This window comes from Urocampus carinirostris, chromosome 8 (genome assembly GCF_059441175.1).
Source record: "Urocampus carinirostris isolate Australia breed hairy pipefish chromosome 8, RoL_Ucar_1.0, whole genome shotgun sequence".
Lineage (NCBI taxonomy): Eukaryota > Metazoa > Chordata > Actinopteri > Syngnathiformes > Syngnathidae > Urocampus > Urocampus carinirostris.
Window position 1 is genome coordinate 18,769,921 of NC_142356.1, and position 21,944 is coordinate 18,791,864.

General features: G+C 42.5%; 1 long non-coding RNA gene across 1 annotated transcript; it reads right to left on the reverse strand.

The window, feature by feature from the left end:
• Window positions 1-305: 305 nt before the first annotated feature.
• Window positions 306-21,125, reverse strand: LOC148360982 (uncharacterized). The gene is made up of 2 exons (XR_015851214.1): window positions 20,985-21,125; window positions 306-566 (listed from the first exon to the last, which is right to left on the reverse strand). It is a non-coding gene; the product is annotated as an uncharacterized LOC148360982 (long non-coding RNA).
• Window positions 21,126-21,944: the final 819 nt, after the last annotated feature.

Consider the following 21,944-nt stretch of genomic DNA (forward strand, 5'->3'; position numbering starts at 1 on the left):
CCAAATGACCACCCGTCCACAGCCTGGTGGTTGCCGACCACTTCCCTCCAGTTCCCTGACTGGTTTGAGGATAAGTACCATCCATCCTTGTTCCCGGGACTGGAATCCTACATGTTTTAGATGTTTCCATCTGTCAACAGACTTAATTGTTATAATTGGCTCATTAGTAAGTTTGGTGTGAACCTGACAAAGATCTTAATCTTGAGAATCGGGTGTGTTTTAAGGATGGACACCCGCAGGACTTCAAGGATACGGAACTGGGAAACCCCCTATAAGCTGATCACATGTGTATTAATTAGGCACAATCAGGCATGCAATGAAGCTTTTTTTTGTACTTTGAAACAAAAATGACACGTCGGACATGTTTATATTGCATACTACTGGCCGACTAGGACAGTACATCCCATTTGAATTTCTTCAGGCCTTATTGTTCCTATCTCGATACTTGAGCTTCTGGTGGATCTTCGGAACCGTCCTTCTCCCTCCGCCTTCGTCTCACCCGGCCCATCTGGGCTGTCTGCCGGAGTCGGGAACGTCGGTACCCGTCAGGGGATCTCAGTGGGGCCCTGCGCAAGATACAAAGGGCGGATTATCGCAGCTGCCAGTCAGACTAAGACCCGTGCACAACAGCTCTTGTCGAGTCTATAGCGGTGTCCTCAGCCCTCGCGCCCGGGCCCCGTCACAAAGGGACGTCATTAGCTCCGGCACAAAGGAACCCCCCGTCTTAAGCAACACCGCAATCAACCGTCACAAATAGTGTGATTAGGGGAGATGATATGCATGTGTAATGTATGCTAAGAAAGTGTCATCTGCTCAAAATGAGAGAGACACCGTGCATACGGTTGGGACCTTGTCTTTTTTTTCCAGGAGTGTCGTTTCAGAATCAATCACGTGGTCTGTTCGGGCTTTGTGGGACCAGTAAGCTTGTTAACATTCAATCAGTTTTGACAGGTAAACATGAAATAAATATGAATGTATATTGAAGATGTATGTGCTTGCATTTGCTATTTTCTTACATTTTCTTTAATGTTTTGGGGAAAAAGTCAAGTCATGTTTATTTGTAACCCACAAGGTGACTCAAAGGGCTGCACAGACCACAGATTATTGCAAACCACTGACTAGTATTACACCATCCCCTGATCTAAAACCTACATGAGGGTAAGGAAGATCTCAAAAACCTCAACATGAGGAAAAAGAAGAAACTTTGAGAAGGGACCAAACATGAGGTAACCCCCCTTCCGGGATGACGAGGCTGCAACTGATGTTGCAAATAATACACAGATATTTTCAACATGAAATGTAGGTCATTAATAAACTATAGAATATAAACAGTTCCACTGAGGTTGCACATCAAATCTCAGGGGGAAGAGCATTCCACAAAACCGGGTCCCGAATGGAGAACGCTCTCGAACCTGCGGTTCTCTTCTTGGCTCTTGGGATCACTAGTAGACCAGCATTTTCAGAGCATAGGGGGGAATTAAATCTGAAAGATATGAGGGAGCAAGTCCATGCATGATATTGTATACTACCAACAGAACCGTAAAATCACATCTTAAACTATAATATTTGAATTTTTTAATATCTCACTAGATTGTACGTAATTCATTTTATCTGATTGCTATTCAGACATGAAAACATGAACTTTTGATAACATTATATGGACCTAGAAATATCTTTAGAAGTATTAATATGCGTACCTTGGGTACGCTGCACACACAAAAGCAAAGGAAGCTGATATCAGACGGATGGAGCGATACCGGACAGGACGGGACAGAGAGGATTGATATCAAAACTGGATATCGAAATGACACAGGACAAACTAGATGGGAACAAAATTGGAGATCGAAATCAAAAGAGGTCAAAATAGACAGGAACAATACCGGACAGGAAACACAGGTAGGGATCCGGACAGAGTTAAAACCCATGTCTTGCGGGGCAGAGGTTTGTTGACAGACTAACAAAGGGTGAGTGAGAGCATTGAGCTTAAATAGAAGGGAAGCCAATCCGTCAACAAGCCGCAGCTGACGCCACACCTGCGGGGCCAATTGGGCGCCATGGCAACCGTGACAATTTTGTATGTTTAAAGTATGTTTAAGGCTTGTATAAGTAACCTGTATTGTTTTTTAGTAAAAAATAAACATTTCATAGAATAATATCCTCTATAAAGATAAATAATGTTAGGTTTAACTTACTTTTGGAAGATGGGCTTGAAGAATTAGGCTACTTCTTCTTCCATGGTGGCCGAAAAAAAGCAATCCAACAATTTTTTTCAACCGCATCAATCTTTCTTATTCCAGTTTAATTTCAAATGAAACAGCTCGCCTCTTCTTTACACTTTACACCAACCACATCAAATGGATGGACAAGAAATTAAACAATAAAAATGTCAAAGTTCTTAGTGCGCTGGAGATACAGTGTAGTATGTTCATACACGAACTAGGAAGAGGAAGCTGGATTTCTTCTTCGGGGTGGATGCTGGGTGAGCTCTCACAGCACCACACGCCAGTAGCGGCAGAAAGAAGCACTACAGTAATGTCCTGTACGCGGAAAAAGGTGCACACGATACAAAATCTAACTTACGGCAATGTCCGGATATTTTTCAACATCCCGAAAAAAATGTTCTTATCTACCGTTTTTCGTAACTCGAATGTTCGTGAGTAGGGGAGCGTCTGTATCAGGTATCGGTACTTGTTCTTCCCTACTTTTGACCTTACCAAAAGCAAGAGTGTAATTTTCCCAAAAAAGCCACGTCGAACTTCAGATGACTTAGAAAAATAATACAAATCTTCTAAATTCTGCCAAACTCTACATTTGAAAATATATCATTGCCTTTAACAAACCAAAGTCACCAAAAGTTGTACAGTACACGTAAATAATCCGTTATTTTTAATATACTACCATAGATAAATTGGATATATTGCTGGATACACCTTGGATTGGTGGTCAGCCAATTTGCAGGGTTCATTGAAACAAACAACCATTTATATGTTACACGTATTTCAAACCTTAAACAACTTAGAGTCAGACGCTGTGATGACCATCCAATAAACAGACATGTCTTTTGCACAAACATTTGTACAAATCGTCTCAAATTAAAGCCTTTCAATACAAGCCCATTACTCACACTTGTAAGTCAATAAACACCATCTGCTTCAGTCTTTCAAATGAAAGTCCGGTTTCTGCCACAGCTACCCAGGAAGAAGGTGACCTCAGGACAATTTGGTAATTGCGGAAAAATCATAAGGTAATAGGACGTAGATGAAAACAGAAAGTTTCCCCCAGGAGCGCCGTGTTTGTGAGCATCAACGCTAAAACAACTCCATGGGAGCCGTCAAACCAAAATAAGGCGTAAGATATTAACAGCGGTGGACGTCACAAACAAGCAGTGGGCGGAAAAGGGAAAGAAAAGCAACAGGCTTGGAAGGGCACCAAAACTGAAGAGTATATTTTATTCAAACACGAGGGCGTTTGGTGTGGGGGTGAATATTTACAGAAAATTCCACTGTTGTCACATGTCTTCAAGATGGACTGGTGCTAAAGGACACGCTAGCAGGGCCATTTGTGCCCAAACTCTGTGGAGCATGTGGCAGCCGAGACTAGGCCAGAAGGGCTTGGCGTCAATGGACTTCCTTTGGGATTTCATCAGAATCGGAATCCTCTTTTCTGGCCAACTATGTCAAAACATACATGAAGTTTTTCCCAAAGTGTTTGAGTAACTTTAGTTTTACAACAGTTACAAACAAAATCATATTCAGAGAGGAACACACAAGAACAGTACAGTGTGTTTTTTTTAGCAGTTGCTGATGAAAATTACAGTTATGGGAAGTTCAATACCGAAATTTTTCCTGCTCAGTACGATACCGAATCTTAAGTAGTGATTACTACTCATACCACATATAATACCCAAATCCTGGGATCTAATTGACACCGATACCATATGACAGTAAAATTTGTATATACATCATTGCCTCTACAAAATATGAGATTTTTAAAGAAAAACCTTTAAATCGCAACCTGTTTTTTAAATTTACGTTGCATTTATTTAATGTTAATTTCATATTCCTTTCAAGATTGTTGATGGTCTCATAAAAGCAGTCAATACTGGGATTGGCAACCATTACAAATACTGACATCCTGAAAAAGTCTTACAATATTCTATTTATGCATGTCAAATAAAATAAAACTGCAAATATCCTGTTATCGCAATAAATAAACTTAAACGCAGGATCACATAGGCCAAAAGTGTCACGGTCGCCTTGGTAACCAGTCTGCCCCGCCCCCTGGGCAACAGCTGAAAGCAGTTCCACTAATGGTGGGTCTGTATTTAAGGCTGCATGGTGGGCTCTGCGGTTGCGGGTTCATTACTACTCATTCTTCACAATCCCGGTCTGTTATGCCTTGTCCTGTTTAGTCTGTTATGCCTTGTCCTGTTTTAGTCTGTTATGCCTTGTCCTGTTTTAGTCTGTTATGCCTTGTCCTGTTGAGTTCGTGCCGGAGGAACTCTGTGTTGTTCTGTTTTGCCCCGGAGTATTGGGCGACTTTTATTTGTAAAATAAAACTTATGGATCGTCAACGCATTTGAGTTCTCCCTTCATGCCTCCTGCCTTCGTTCTGGTCCGGTCACCTTCCACGTCACCACGCTCTCGTGACAGAATGAACCCGCCAACAATTGAACTCAGCGAACGATCCCAGCGCGACTTGGGGAGAGCTGGAGAGCGCAGTTTGGCAGGCGCCTACTGAGTTGGCCTTCCCTGCCCGTTCGAACCATGGCCCCGCCCGTCGTGGCCCTTGCTGTGCCTCGAATGGGATCCCAGGAAGAATTGACGCCTGCCTGCCCGACTCCCGTGCCGATTGCCTGCTATTCCCTCTCCCCTGCGTGCATGTCCGAATCCGACTCCGCTGCCCGTCGGGCCGACTCCGACTCCCAAGCCTGCCTGTTCGACTCCCAAGCCTGCCTGTTCGACTCCCAAGCCTGCCTGTTCGGCTCCCATGCCTGCCTGTTCGGCTCCCATGCCTGCCTGTTCGGCTCCCATGCCTGCCTGTTCGGCTCCCATGCCTGCCTGTTCGACTCCTATGCCTGCCTTGAGTCTCCCTGTACTGATTTTGTTCAGTCTTTCCTGTCCTGTCTTGTCTCTTCTGAATCTGATCCCCCCTGAGTCTGACTCTTCTGCATCTGATCCCCTCCCTGAGTCTGACTCTTCTGCATCTGATCCCCCCCTGAGTGCGACTCTTCTGCATCTGAACCCCCTGAGTGCGACTCTTCTGCATCGGCCTGACCTGAGTGCGACTCTTCTGCATCGGCCCGACCTGAGTGCGACTCTTCTGCAGAGGCCTGACCTGAGTGCGACTCTTCTGCAGAGGCCTGACCTGAGTGCGACTCTTCTGCAGAGGCCTGACCTGAGTGCGACTCTTCTGCAGAGGCCTGACCTGAGTGCGACTCTTCTGCAGAGGCCTGACCTGAGTGCGACTCTTCTGTAGAGGCCTGTCCTGTTTACCTGTTCTGATTTTGCCTGTCCTGTCTACCTGTTCTGATTCTGCTCTGATTTTGCCTGTCGGTTATCCCCTGTCCAGCTTGCCCGCCGGACCCCCCCCTGCCGAGCGCCGATTCCGATCCGCCCGACGCAGATGGCGCCTGCCTCTCCCCGTTCCTGCGTGTTCGGAGGAGGGAGCGGGGTTACCCCAATCGTGAGCGTCGAACCATTCCGGGGCGTGAGGTTGTAATTTTTTCTTTTTTGGGACCTCGGGAGCTGTCCCTTAAGAGGGGGGCTCTGTCACGGTCGCCTTGGTGACCAGTCTGCCCCGCCCCCTGGGCAACAGCTGAAAGCAGTTCCACTAATGGTGGGTCTGTATTTAAGGCTGCATGGTGGGCTCTGCGGTTGCGGGTTCATTACTACTCATTCTTCACAATCCCGGTCTGTTATGCCTTGTCCTGTTTAGTCTGTTATGCCTTGTCCTGTTTTAGTCTGTTATGCCTTGTCCTGTTGAGTTCGTGCCGGAGGAACTCTGTGTTGTTCTGTTTTGCCCCGGAGTATTGGGCGACTTTTATTTGTAAAATAAAACTTATGGATCGTCAACGCATTTGAGTTCTCCCTTCATGCCTTCGTTCTGGTCCGGTCACCTTCCATGTCACCACGCTCTCGTGACAAAAAGCATGAATATGTGTATACATATATTTATATGTATAAAATCAGTAATATAAATAGAAATACAAATCAGTAGGTTAACGTCTCTAGGTGAGCCTCATTTATCCATCTATCCATCCATCCATTCTCTGCACCGCTTATCCTCAGGGCTGCAGGGGGTGCCAAAGCCCATCCTAGCTATCTTCGGGCAGTGGGCAGGGGGCACCCTGAACTGGTTGCCAGCCAGTTGCAGGGCAGAGCCACATTTAATTTAAAATGAATAAAAACTTCTCAATCAACGAATATTTTAGAAAATGCATGTTAAATTCATGTATTATTGTTTATTATTCAAAAAATTTTTGTTTTTTAAATAATGTAGAAAAAAATGTACCACTAGGAGGAGCTAGATAAAACACAATGTCCCTTTAATGTTTGCAACAGTTTGCTAACATACTTATTTGTCAATTACAGTAAATCCATCTATCCGTTTTCTTCAGTGTTTGTCCTCATTGAGTGGTAGCCCCTGCAAGCTGACTTTTGGCAACAGGCAGATTCTACCCTGGACTGCCTTCCAGTCAATTACGCGTTCGGACAAACAACCACTTACACGTCAGAACAAAGGCCTGAGTTGAACACGAGGTCAAAACCCTCAAACCTCTGGATCATGATGACAAATACTTGTTTTTCTGGTAAGGAATTCAAATAACCACGTAATGTGATCCCACATCCATACGTAACATTGCTTTCTATCTGAAAAGGAACTGATAACCCTCCACACGAACGCAAACACACAATCCTGTCCGCTGAGATTTAAAGCAGGCCGGCTGATGTTTACTGTTCTAGCTCCGCGTGTTGATGTGATGGGACAACAAGGCTGATAAGAGCAGGCCAGAGGTAGCGCCGCTGTGTGTTTGATCTCCAGCGGGTATAGCCTCGGGAGCAGGGTCAGCCAAGTGCAGCGCGTGCACGATTAGAAACTGAATGAGAGAGTGGGATTGAGGAGGGTCAGCGCTGACCCATGATCCCTGCACGGCAAGCTCTGACGAAACACGCCGCGCATTCCCCACTAACACAGTGGGATAAAACGAGCGTCCTGCCTGTGTGCTTGCAAGACTAGGCCGTTTCCTTTTCAAAACTGAACAAAGCAACACAAACAGCGCACAGTGGAGAAGCGGGCCGGGCCTTATTTATGCCGGGCCTCAATAAACAAAGCGTGTTGTGCCGCTTTGCATGGCTCGATTACGGTCTACACCTTCTCCTACATCATTGTTATTCTTTGGCAAAACCAAACATAATTTGTTCAGGCTTTTTGGTAGACTTCTGAAGTACAGGCTCTCCGCAGAAGAGCCAAAAACCTAAAGGACTGCTCCAGAGGGTAGATCGGGCCTAAAAATAAAATCCAGCCTGTCCTTGGCCAACGAGTATTAAAACTCAAACCAGCCCAAGCAAGACTGATTAACCTCGATATGCAGGACCGAGACCGTAGCAAACCCCAAATTTCATGTTTTATTTGTGGGAGAAAGAGGCGGAATGAGAAAGAAGAACATTAAGAGAGAAGCCCGGCCCGACCCGAACGTAAGGATTGACTTTTTAGGCCCGACCTGGCCCGAAATTCAGGACGGGCTTGGGCATGAACTCTTACCTCTGCTACTGTCACCCTGGCCACCATCTCTTTGAACTGCTACCTTTTGGTAGACGCTTCAGGTCCTAAAACCTTGTAAGGCCCTGCGTTGCCATATGGCAACATAACAGTTACCACCCCCCAAACATCTCAATGTTTTTTTCCCTTAAAATCAAATTTGCATTTTAAATGGATCCTGTTGTACCTGCCCAGATTGTCATTGGACAGTGGTTGTGTTTATAAGTCAAGACCTCTGGCCCTGAAGTCACAGACCCTGCAAAACATCTGAACCTCAACTGGCCTTTGAATCATTGGACTAGATTTGTCATATTCAGGTAAGTGAAAATTCTTAAATATTTGTTTTTGTTATTATTAAAATGTCTAGAGCATGTACAGATTTAGTTTCCTTGAAATACATCCATCAAATGTTACTTGAGCCTTTGTCGTAGACAAAATGCACAAATGAGCAAAGTAGAGAATAGAATGGTTCGACGAGTAGAATGCTTTTGAGACGCGATTTGAATTGTTTGGGTGGAAAAGATGTATGCAACTGTTGGAATGTGGGGTCTGCAAATAGGATTGGTATGTTGATTAATGTTTTACTGCTTCAGTGTCAAAACGCCACTAGCAGAGAGAGGTCATCGTTACAGTGTGCTTGATTGGATTTCCGCCATCCAAGATGGTGGCATTGATTTAGAGATGAGACTAGACAGTGATGAGAGTGATGAGAATGCATTTTTGTTCTTTGTATTTCTTTATATTTGTTGGTTTGTAATATTTCTGACTTGTATCATTCTGTATTTTTATCTGTATATTGATTGTTGCTGTTCTGATTAGGTGAACAGTATGACAAGGAGAGGTCGGCCATCCTCTGGTGATGGGAGAGGGACACAAACCAACAAGTCATGTGGACACCTTCTATTGGATGCCCGCGAGGACCTGATGGCACATTTCCCACTGAAAACAAATAAAGGACGCTGCAGGCATTTCAAAGGGGTACACCAGCCTGCAGTGTAGCAAATGCAATATTCGCCTTTGCCTCACAGAGGAAAATAACTGTTTTAGGAAACTATCACTTGAAATAAAGTAGCAGAGAAGAGGCCAGAACATGGCCGAACAAGGGGACTAAAAAAAAGTTTTCCACTTTTTTAAAATGTTTTTTTGACTAAAAAATGACTCATTCATAAATAAAGACATGATGTTAATATTCATGTTATACATTATACTGCAAATAAACACACAGTTTTTCATCATATTTGTTCAAAGTGAATACAGGTACACAAATCCTGCTTGTCTCAAAGCCCAAAGATGCCATATCGCAACGTTTCAGGCCCAAACTTACTAAAACACAATCTACTTAAAAACGGTTTCATTTCTGCATCTTAAGTCTCCTACAAAAATATCTGAAAAGGTCAAAAAAATACGTACGGACAAGTACGGACAGGCTCAGATACAGTTTCTTCCCCACCTTAAACAAGCTCACAAGACTGCAAATTATACATCTTGTCTATAATTGGAAAAATTGGTTTTCATATCTTATTTTTGAATTATGTTGCTGCTCCTTTTTGATAGCACTATTGTTCTAATGCACTCACAACTTAGGCCAGTCCTGTAAATCTGTTTGCCAATTTATCCCGACAATCGTTTTATCTTCTTTTAAGTCTTTATTATAATAATAATAATAATAATTTCCTTGTATTGTCATTCTGTGTAACATTGTACACAGAACGAAATGTCGATTGCACCTGACTCGTTGTAGCGAGCCGATGCAGCCGCAGCCAACAGAGGGCGCCGCCGACCACTTTTTAAGTCTTAGGAATGACTCGGCCGGGGCGCGAACCACCGACCTCCCAGTCTCAAAGCGGGCGCCTTACCATCTAGGCTACTGAGCTGGTTATGTGTTTATCCTAGAGTGTCAGCTGTAATCCTGTTGTTAAAAAAGGTTTACTATGTTGTTATCAATGACAATAAAGACAGTTTGAATAGTAATGGCAGTCATAGGTAGACTCACAATAAGTCTTGAGAACCCTTAGGTGCAAATCACTGGAATTTTCAAAACGACGGTTTCACTAATATTAAAAGTAGATCTCCTGAAGGAATTGATCAGATTCTTACTGTTTTGTTGGCCTAGAAAAATCAAGACTGGTTCGAATTTGATCTATTACATCCCCCAAAACCAGTCATTTAGAACATGAAACTTGTTAGCGTAGTTATTGGGAGTTTTGTTAATTGCCGATGCAGATCATGACTTCAACACTTTACTGTGTAAACTAATCAAAGCTCCCCTAGTGTACAATTGCATCTAGTCGATCTGCATGATCCATGATTACGTTTTAGTTTTTTTTTCATGCATAGACTTTCTATTTATCTAAAAAAAACAAACCTTACACATTTTATCCAAACCTGTAGACAAGTTGAGCACGATCTCACACTGTAAACAAAACAATCTATAGTGGAACCTCGGTTTTCGAACGCCTCTCAGTTCGAAGAAATCGGAGTTCGACCAAAAATTTCGAGAAATTCTTGCTTCGCTGTTCGGTAAAAAATTTGGAGTTCGAACGCCAGTAATGCCTGAGTGCGTACGCTAGAGTGCGATGCTGAGCGGCGTACGGGTGAAGATCGTGTAGATCGCCCCCACCCCTCGTGACCAACTGTTATCACGTGCGTACTTGCGTCTTTTTGCTTTCGCTTTTAATATCGGTGAACGGAGTGTTTTAGCCCCTAATTATGCCTCCGAAGAAGGTCGGTGCAAGCAGGACAGGTGAAAAAAGAAAAGTTGTTTGTACAACTATTGCCTTTAAGAAAGACATAATAGCTAAATATGAAAGAGGTGTGCAAGTTTCCGATCTTGTTAGGGAATACAGCATGCGCCTTCTGCTGACCACCACAAAGGTAAGAAATCCTATTCATAATTCTTTTCTTTATCCTTTTCTTTATTTTTACACGTTCATGTTAGCGTAATCTTTCGTACAGAAGATTACGATAACGCGAACGTACGATTAGCCTGGGTTAGCTTTATGATTCGAGGTAAACATTCAGGGTGTTGGAACTGAGCCCAAAATTCAGGGTGTTGGAACGCAGCCCCCTTTCCATGAAGCGCTAGCCACTTGTGGTGCTAAATGACTTGTAAACGACCTAATTTTTTTATTTTTACACGTTCATGTTAGCGTAATCTTTCGTACGGAAGATCACGATAACGCTAACGTACGATTAGCCTGGTTTAGCTTCATGTTTACGTTAAACATTCATGGTAAACATTCAGGGTGTTGGAACGGATTAAATCGATTTACATTATTGCTAATGGGAAAAATGATTTCGGTGATTGAACAAATCGGTTCTCGAACAGGGTTCTGGAACGGATTATGGTCGAGAACCGAGGTTCCACTGTACTTCAATCCAGAATCCAACATTACTTTTGCATTCAGATGATCATTGTTCAATTTTCACCTGAGAAGTCACAGCTTTTCTAAACCAAGTACATTAAAAAAAGCCTTCAATTTAAAATACCGCGTTCTCAGTCAATTTTTACCTCTTAAACACTGATATTTTTACAGATTTTGTGGTTCATTCATGGAGGTTCGGTTGAAACTTTTCACAAGATTGTTGTTATGTTAACATATTCTGAGCGCTAATGGACTTGTGTATTTATCGCCTGCGGCGTCTCCTTCCATGAGGCAGCATTTCCGTCAAGATGGTTTCATTTTAATGATAGTGTGGGGTCATAAATCACCAGATCATACATCAGTCTCCCTGCACCATACCCCCAAGACACTTTTCTCTCCTTCATGAAGCCGCCTACCAATCCAAACACAATAATCGCTCACCTCTGGTTGGACCTCCCTCAAGCAGTTGTATGTTACATTTTTTTTGAAAAATGGTGTCTCATCACACTTTTAATTGCTGGCCTTTCTCATTTTAATTTGACGTTTGTTTCCCGTTCTGAGGCAGGGCTGTAATTTTCACATCAAGGTAGTGGAAGTGGATGATGAACAGGTGGAGGGACAAAGTCGTGTGAGGGAATTAACCTCTGAGCTCAAGTCGGTAAGTGACGTAGCAGCGTCTCACTGACAACCAGCACACTCCGCAACAACAGCAGCGGGGAGCCAAACTGCAGACAATTAGCAGGACTTCTTGTTTGAAGTGTTTATCACAGATATGAAAATAGAGCAGGCTAAAAACGAGAGAATAATACACAACGTTGACTCTGTGTTGTTCTCACAAAGAGAATTTTGCAACAGTAAACTACAATTTTAAAAGACGTTATCAAGGCCAAAATTCTGCATACCGTATGTCAGCTCTGCCTTGTTGGCTTTGTGTTTATACAGTTATTAAAGTACAAAATTGAAGTTTTAGAGTATGATAAGTTTATATCAGCATTAAGTCAAGTCAAGTCATTTTTATTTGTGTAGCCCTTAATAACAAAGAGTCTCAAAGGGCTGCACAGGTTATTGCACAGACTATTATTTCAGACTATCATTACACCATCCCCTGATCTGGAACCAACATGAGGGCAAGGAAAAACTCAAAAACCTCAACATGAAGAAACTGAAGAAACCTTGAGATGGGACGGCACATGTGGTATCCCCCTTTCAGGATTACCAGACAGCAAAGGATGTTGCAATTACAAATAATACAGAGATATTGTCCACAAAAAGTATAGATTAATCATATGCTATAGAGTAGAAGTGTGTTTTAAGCTTAGATTTAAACATTTCCACTGAGGTTGCAGATCGGATCTCAGGGGGAAGAGCATTCCAGAGCACCGGTGCCCGGATGGAGAACGCTCTCGAACTTGCGGAACACTTCTTGGCTCTTGGGATCACCAGTAGACCGGCGCTTTCAGAACGAAGGCTTCGGACCGGAACATAAGGGGAAATCAGATCTGAAAGATATGAGGGAGCAAGTCTATGTATGATTTTGTATAATACTAAGAGAACCCTGAAATCACATCTTAGGCTAACAGGGAGCCAATGTAGGTTAGCTAAAATCGGCGTGATGTGATCGGACTTTTTTGTTCTAGTTAAAAGCCTCGCTGCAGCATTTTGTACCAGAAGACTCTTGATTCTGGACTTCGGGAGACCGGAGAGTTAACAAAAAATGAAATCAATCAGTCATTTTCTTTTACTCCCGGCCTAGCCCATTTGAAAAATGTTTTAACCCGATACGGCTCGTGAGTCAAAATTTGCACACCCTTGCTCTGAAGTCTATTTTGAAAATATAACGACGTTCTTGGCTAACAATTCATGTACAGGTTCTAAAAAAATGCATATTGTGATAAAGTTCATTATTTTCCAAAGTGTAATACATATATTTTAGATACATTGCACACCAACTGAAATATTTTAATATTATCGACTTTGGCATTTAGCTCATGAAAACCCCTAATTCCTATCTCAAAAAATTAGTATAGCATGTAAAGGTGCTCTAAACGATCTACCGACTTAATCTTCTGAGTCATTGAGTTAACTCTACAAACCTGGAAATGTTTCCCGAGGCTGTTAAAAACTCCTTGTCATGATGACTGATTAATTTCACCTGTGCCCGCTCCTGTGACGCCAGCCGCTGCTGCCCTCCTGATTGGTTACCCGTCCTACCTAAGCTCCGTCCTTTCACTCGCCTCTCGTCAGCCCGTCAGCGAAACTGTTTTCACAAGACAAGCATTTTTTACTCTGACTCCCGTCGGTCCCGCTTTTTCACCCGTCCGTTCCCGATTTACCTTTTTTCTGGCTACGCCCCGTTTTTTGACCCCGACCACGTTTTGCTCTCCCGTCCCGGCTAACAACCTGTTTTTCCATCTACTACTCTACGATCTCCCACTCCGGAAGATCCACTTCCGCATTCGGAACACGTTCCGATTCTGTGAGCGGCTTGCTTCCGCGTCCACCGAGCACCGGATCGCGGGCGCAGCCTTCCCTCTATATCTGAATTAACTTGTGATTAACGTTACGCATCTGGGTCCTACTTTCGTTCTGGTCGTGACTCTCCCAGCCTGGTTGATTACTCAAGACTGCAATCATGGGTAAGACTGCTGACCTGACTGCTGTCCCGAAGGCCACCATTGGACCCCACTTCAAGCAAGAGGGCAAGACATAAAAAGAAACCTGTGAGCGAAAAGGCGGTTGGTTCCCAGAGTGCTGTATCAAGGCACCTCCGTGGGAAGTCTGTGGGAAGAAAAAAGTGTGGCAGAAAATGATTCACAACCAGAAGAGGTGATCAGATCCCTGAGGAAAATTGTGGAGAACGGCCGATTCCAGACCTTGGGAGACCTTAGGAAGCAGTGGACTGAGTTGAGTAGAAGCATCCGCAGTGCACAGGGTGTGCAGGAAATAGGCTACAGGTGCCGCATTCCCCAGGTCAAGACACTTTTGAACCAGAAACAGCGCAGTAACGGCTGACAGAGAAGCAACACTGGACTGTTGCTAGGTGGAAAAAAGTACTTTTTTCGGATGACAGCAAATTTTGCATGACTTTCGGAAATCAATGTGCCAGAGTCTGAAGAAGACTGTAGTTCTCCAGGAGAACAAAATGCCAAATTGCCTGAACATTTTCCAACGTAGACGCACAGAGAACACAAGAAAAATGGAGAAGTGGTTAGGAATCAAGCCAAAACCTCAGCCCTCAGCCAAAATGCCTGAAGTCCAGTGTTAAGTACCTACAGTCAGTGATGGTCTGGGGCGCCATGTCAGCTACTGGTGTTGGTGCACTGGGTTTTATCAAGGGCAGGGTCAATACAGCTCTCTATCAGGAGATTTTGGAGCACTGCATGCCTCCATCTGCTGAAAAGCTTAATGGAGATGAAGATTTTGTTTTTCAGCAGGACATGGCACCTGCTCACAGTGCCAAAACCACTGGTAAATGGTTTACTGACCATTGTGTTACTGTGCTCAATTGACCTACCAACTCTCCTAACCTGAGCCCCAAAGAGAATTTTTGGGATAATGTGAAGAGGAGACACTCCAGACCCAACACTGTGGATGAGTTTAAGGCCCCTATCGAAGCATCCTGGGCCTCTATAACACCTCAGCAGTGCCACAGGCTCATTGCCTCTATGCCACATTGAAGCAGTTATTTCTGCAAAACGATTCCCGACCAAGTATTGAGTGCATGGCATAATTATTATAAGGTTTGATTAAAAACACTTTTTTATTGGTCGGATGATATATGCTTATTATTTGATATGGGGATTTTTGTTTTTTCTTTACTATTTTTGCCAAATCAATGCTGAATAAAAGGTTTGAACTACTACCTTAGTTGTATGTCATGAATCCAAAATATATGAAAGTCTAATGTTTATCAGTACATTACAGAAAATAATTAACTTTATCACAATGTGCTAATTACTTTAGAAGGACTTTTACATGTAATGTTAACTTTCACACTGTTTCTAAACATATAACAGCAAGACCAGTAATCAAATGGTGCTGATTCTAAATTATGCCCTTTGTGTGTACATGTCTATGGTATATACACTTTGCTTTAATATACCATGCAAAATGTAGTATCTGTGTAGTGTAAAAAAAAGGGAATCGAGGTCACAACGCAGCAGGAATGCTTCCTTTTCATGTGCCATGCAGAGGGGTCACTCTTATGAACTCATTAGTATAAAAAAATGCTAATGCAGCGCTCTGTACTTACACACCTCCTTCTTTCCCCCTTCCCTCGTATTTATTCCCATCCAAATTTGATTGGAATGGTTTTGAATATTGACGCCAACGCCAAATTGTTGTTTTATTTTGTTTTTTTCTTGGTGTTGCTTCGACACTGTCACACCGCAGACAAAGGTGGTGTCTGTATACAGGCGTCTGCATCATGGATTCTAAGGACCAGTACAAAAAAAAATAATTCATCGCTATTTAAAAACAGTAATGGCGTAGGCGCCAAAGCACTGCAGTTAGAGATAGTGGATTTTTTTATGACTCATAGTTCAATTGGAGTACATTTTCAAGTTACCTAAAAACAACAAAGCGTTGATAAACGGTCTTCGAGATTAAAAGTAAACATTTTGCTTGATTTAGATATCTCTAACAACAAAGCATTGATAAACGATCTTCGAGATTAAATGTAAACATTCTGCTTGATTTAGATAACTCAAACTGAACTACATGTGAAAACTGTACTGGACAATAAACCCTTCCGATTTTTTCCAAAACATCTCAGAATAAAAGGGATCTGCAGTTGGAGTATTTATTTATATGTTATGGTTTATGAAACCCTTAACCGACTGGGTCGTCAGGGCGGAACTTCCTGTGGTGTGTCTTGAGCAAGTACAGCCAGGCTGTTTTTCTGGGTAGGGGGTTTACTCCTCTATATGATACAGAAAGTGTTGGTTTCCATAGTTACCAGTAGCCGGAATAGCCTCCTAATCTGACTCAGATACGGCACTTTCAGCATCTGGTCGCCGTTGTTATCCATGTAAAACGTCCTCCTGCTTTTCAGATATGAGATACACTTTGCAGTAATGCTCGTATAATACTGATCCCAATTCTTATGTTGTTGTTTTTTTAATGACGATCACAAAGAGAAAACAAAAGCTCGAGTAACAAAAGGCTATTTGAGAAAAGTTAAGAAATTTTCTTGTAGAAAACCCAATTTAGCCCAACCTCACACAAAACCTAGCTGCTCAAATTAAATTTGAGACCCCCGATTATATGATTGAACGAAATCTAAATGTATTCATCTGAGTTACCATTTTTATCCTTGTACAGTTTATCAAACTGGTCTTCTATATAATAAACACACACAAAAAAAGCATTGAATCTGTCGTAGGTGTGCAATTAAAATTTTCTGATTTCACCCAAAAAAGAAGACAAATAATAATGTTGCTACAATGAATCAAGACTTGTGTCCATATCAGGGAGCGTCCATTTCACCTTGTACTTGCACTTTGATCACTTGAAATTTGTTAGCTGATCAGTTAAAAATGGCTGCCCTTGGAAATGGATCAAATTGGGTCGATATTTCTGCTTTGTCTACAGTTCTGAACCCTGCGGGCCTGGATCCTGAGGAATTGAAAAAAATCGAAAGAAAATATATTAAGGTAAAATCACCTTCTAAAATAAACGAAGTAGTATTACATTTTCATGCCAGGGTGATTACAGTGTCTGCGCGGGTTTAATCCTGAACACGGCTGCTAATTCGATTAGAAAATTACAACAAGGAGGAACAACCTGCAGCATCTCCTCCTTTTTTGTTGCTGAAAACAAAATACCTTTTTAAGAACTGTATTTTCCGCACCTAAAAATTTGAAATTGCGCAAAATATAGTGCATTAGATCAATCAAAACATTGCCGGTCCAACAGGACTCCAACTGAGTTTATGAAGCAGAGAGTACCATCACTGGACTAACAGTGATATGGACGAAATGTGAGGCATTATAATTTATCTCATTATCACTGTCGAGAACCGGAACAGGATGAGAACCCAAATGCGTGACGTTTCTCACACAAGCTTTATTTTGACGGGAAATGGGGCAGTCATGCACGTTAACACAAAACGCCAGTGATTCGGCAATCGCTGGGCAAAAAAAGAAAGACAGAAGTCGGGCGTGGAACAACAGAAAGCAAGAGACCAACGAGATCGATACCAGTTACACGAGCTGATACCGGACAGATGGAGTGAAATCAAAACTGGATATCGAAATTAAACGGGACAAACTAGACGGGAACGCAACTGGAGATTGATATTAAACAGGACAAAATAGACGGGAACAATACCGGACAGGAAACACAGGCAGGGAACCGGACAGAGTCAAAACCCACGTCTTGCGGGGCAGAGGTTCATTGACGCACTGACAAAGGGTGAGTGAGAGCACTGAGCTTAAACAGAAGGGAAGCCAATCTGTCAACGAGTCCCAGCTGGCACCACACGGGCGGGGCCAATTGGGCGCCATGGCAACCGTGACAATAACGCTGTTTTTATGGTGCCAGAAACAAAAGTTAGATAATGGAGAAAATACTAAGATGTACTGAAACACAAAGTCCAATTTGTTATCAGAAACCCCAATGAGTGGTTTCCTTTGTCGTGCTTTTTTGCATTTATATCTATCAGTACGATTTTCTGCTTACCCCGTTTGCATTCCTGGCACTGTAAAAATAGTGTGAAGATGAGATAAAAACGAACGCCTTTTCGTGTGTCATCTGTATCACTAGTGGTCCAATGGTATGATTTCGGCACTCTTACTGACGTGATCCAGGTTAGACTTTTGTTGCATTTTTTAACTGATCAATCATTGCACCCTTTTATACCAGCATTGATTAAATATGCCTTATAATCCAGTGCGCAATTATATATGAAATTGAAATTCTTGAAAATGCTTGAATTTTAATGTTAAATTTTCAAAGATTTAATTTTGGGTAAAATGTTTGTTAATGCTTGACATTTTTGCCATGTTTCTTTACAAGTCTGCTTATAAATGACAATGACACTGCTCTCTGGATGCTTCGCTTTGCCATCGCATTTTCCCTCGTATTCGCAGCAGCTGGCATTAGTTTGTGTGACAGAACAGATGGGATCGATACAGGACACACGGGTAGATACCGGACGGGACAGACGGGCTCGATACCGGATACTGTTGCAAGATACCGGACAGGTTGAGACAAACGGGATCGATACCGGATACCGAAGACTGGAGCAAGATACCGACAGGATGAGACCGACGGGATAGATACCAGATATTGGAGACTGGAGCAAGATACCGGGCAGGAGGAGGCAGTCGAGATCGATATCGGATACTGGAGACTGGAGCAAGATACCGGACAAAAGTAGACATACAGGATCGATACCGGATACTGGAGACGGGAGCCAGATACCAGACAGGACGAGACAGACGGGGTCGATACCGGATACCGAAGACTGGAGCAAGAAACCGACAGACAAAATATTAATGTAGTATTTCCCAGTGGTAAATTGTGATAGGAAGAACTTCCTGCAACTGAAAATGAACCGTACATGGGGAGAGATGTTTCTGAAAATATTTACGCACGTAGTGTTCAGATCCACAAATATATTTGCGATTTACTCAAGACCTTAAAAACATATGCCTCAATAAATGCACACGCAAAATTAGATATTGCATATGTAAATCGCCAGATTTCTTCTTTTAATGGTACTGGAGAGATTGCAAAATGTATTTTAAAAGTCCTTAAAAAGTGTCAAGAACCAGAACAGGACCAGGACTCTTTTATTTTATGTTTTTATCTTAATGTTCGATATACAAATTTTCATTCATTCATTCATTCATTTTATGAGAAATGGGGAGTCATGCACGTTAGGCAGCAGTCTGGCGTGAAATGATAGGAAGCCAGAGGCCGACGAGATCGATACCAATAGCCCGAGTAGATATTGGATGGGGTCGATACCGGACCGGACGGGACAGACAGGATTGATAATGAAACAGGATATCGAAATAAAACAGGGCAAACTAGACGGGAACTAAAACTGGAGAGAATAATAAATGGGACAAAAATAGACAAGGAACGAAACTGGAAACCGATATTAAAAAGGGCAAAAATAAACGGGAACAATACCTGACAGGAAATGCCCACAGGAAACAGGACTGAGTCAAAACCCACGTCTTGCGGGGCAGAGGTTTATTGACGGACTGACAAAGGAAAAGAGGGTGCACTGAGCTTAAATAGATGGAAAGCCAATCTGTCAGCGAGCCGCAGCTGGCGCCAGACAGGTGGGGCCGATTGGGCGCCATGGCAACTGTGACAAAAAAGTGCTCGAGTTTGGCCATGAAAAAAAGTGTAAGAACCCTAAAAATACCTTTTTGGGGTGCGCATTATAATCTGTTGCGCCTTATAGTGCAGAAAATGTGGTCATTACAAAATACCTGTCAACCTGTACTTTTTGCTGTACAAAATATGTTTATTATGCATTTTAAGTTGTGTACGACATACTAGAAAATCTGTACGGAAAAACGCAAATTTGTCAATTATGGGTACTATCCGGTATACACTGACTATCACGTAACGGCAAATCAATCAATTCAAACGAGTTTGAGTTGTGTAGTGAAAGGAAGTCCGTCTCTTTTTAGAGAATCGTCTTTTTCGGCTCAACTCATTAAAGAGAGCCGGCTCTCAAACGGCTCACTTGCTTTGATGCGTTATATTACGAATTATTATGTCGAATAAAGAAGTTAAGCCAAAAAGGAAGTGTAAAAGAAGAAAATGAAAAAAGACAGGTTTTTTGTTATCCCTTTAATCATATATTACCAACAATGATTTAATGCAGAAAATGTATTCATAATTTGAATAAGAAAATGTATTATTCTACTTAATTATATTTGCATGTATTATTTCCTTCTACAGTCAACGTCCAAGCGACTTAATTTTTTTGATAATAAACCTCATTCATGAGGAGCAACTCAGGATCTCACAACAAAATGTTAATTAACAATATATATGATATAAAGAAACACATGTACAATATAACATGTTAAACTACATAAATAAACACGTTCGGAAAAAAAATATGGTGTAAGATGATTTTGTATTTTGTAAGGGAAAATACGACGGCATGGAGCCCTGGAGCTTGACAGGTATGTTACAAAAACAGTGACCTTAAAATCACTTCTAGAACAAATACAGTAATATCCAGGGTTGGGTAGGGTTACTTTAACTTGATTACTTTCAATTACTTTTGGATTACTCCAATAAAAAATATTCTAATAAAAGAAAAAAGAAACTAAATATGAATAAAAGTATGACTCACAACACGTGGTAAGCTTTCTCTCCTGGCTTTGATCTCTTTGATATCCGGCAAAACTAACATAAAATGCGACAGAAACAAAGTGAAAATAAATCCAAACAGCTTGCCAACATCATTTTTTTCCGTTCCATGTGTTCCGTTACTCCCCAAGCCTGCACATAATTTAGTCATTTTATTCATATTTAGGTTCTTTTTTCTTTTATTAGCATATTTGGTATTGGGGTAATCCAAAAGTAATTGAAAGTAATCAAGTTCACGTAACCCTACCCAACCCAGGTAATATCATACGTTTCACGTCACGATTTTAGAAAAATGGGGAGGTTTCATTATGAACACGCCAGCTACCGCTAATTCGATTAAAAAATGACAACGAGGCACAACCTGCGGTATCTCCACTTTTTTTGTAGCTGCTGTTGCTAAAAACAAGACGAAATTGTAAGATTTTTTTTCCGAATGCTCGGTTGTTGGGCTCTAATTAACTCTCTTATAAAAGTGTCTGTGTCAGGGTATGTGTGTGTGCACTCTCTTACCGCTATACTCTGGAATGCCGCCAGTCCCAGCTCTTTTCCACGCGCGCCTTCCAAAACCCCACAAGCCTTTGATCTTTCTCTCTCTCTTTCTCTCTCTCTTCTCTCCATCTCTCTATCCTCCCCTTCTCTCTATCCTCCCCCTCTCTTTCTATCCCTCTCTCTCAGCTGCTGTAAATGTTGGCCTGGCTCCACACTTGGACCAAATTTAGTCATACAAAGGGGAGGAGGGTGTGTGTGTGGGGGGGGGGGGGGGGTGTCCAGGGGGGAGTCAGGAGAAGGGAGGGGGGTGAGGAAGCGGGTCGGCAAAAGGGGATGGAGGGAATGAGGGAGGGGGGGGGCTACAGGGATGAAAGAGCCAGCCGCTGCCAGATCAAAGGCAGCCGCAGCTCCGCCCCCACTCACCCCCCTTCACCCCCACGCTCCCACCCTCTTCCTTCTCACCCCTCCCTCCCTTCGTCCTCCTCACCGCCCCCCCCCCCCCCCCCCCCTTCCTCCCTCGCTGCACTTTATAAAGTTGAGCCAGCTCAGTCAGACTGGAATTCTCACGCATGCCACATCACTGCTGCATTATAGAGGCTCGTAATTTGGAAATGCTTAATGAAATATAGCGATTTAGCGTAAATATGACATCACAAACGCATAACTGTCAACCTCCACGGCTCTATGCCGTTACAAACTGTCGTATTTTCCCATACAAAATAATTTTTTTTTCAAACGTGTTGATTTATGTAGTTTAACATATTATATTGTACATGTGTTTCGTGATATCATATATGTAACCGCGGTGTACCTGTCCCACCAAAGATCCACATTCTGTCACAAACACCTGTGCTCATGATTTGGCGCCAACAGCCAGGACAGCTGATTGGCGCACCCTGTCCATTTAACTCCTCAGCTTCCGGAAACAACTTGTCTGATTGTACTATGCTACCTGTTGCCATCTGCTCAGAAAGCCCGTAC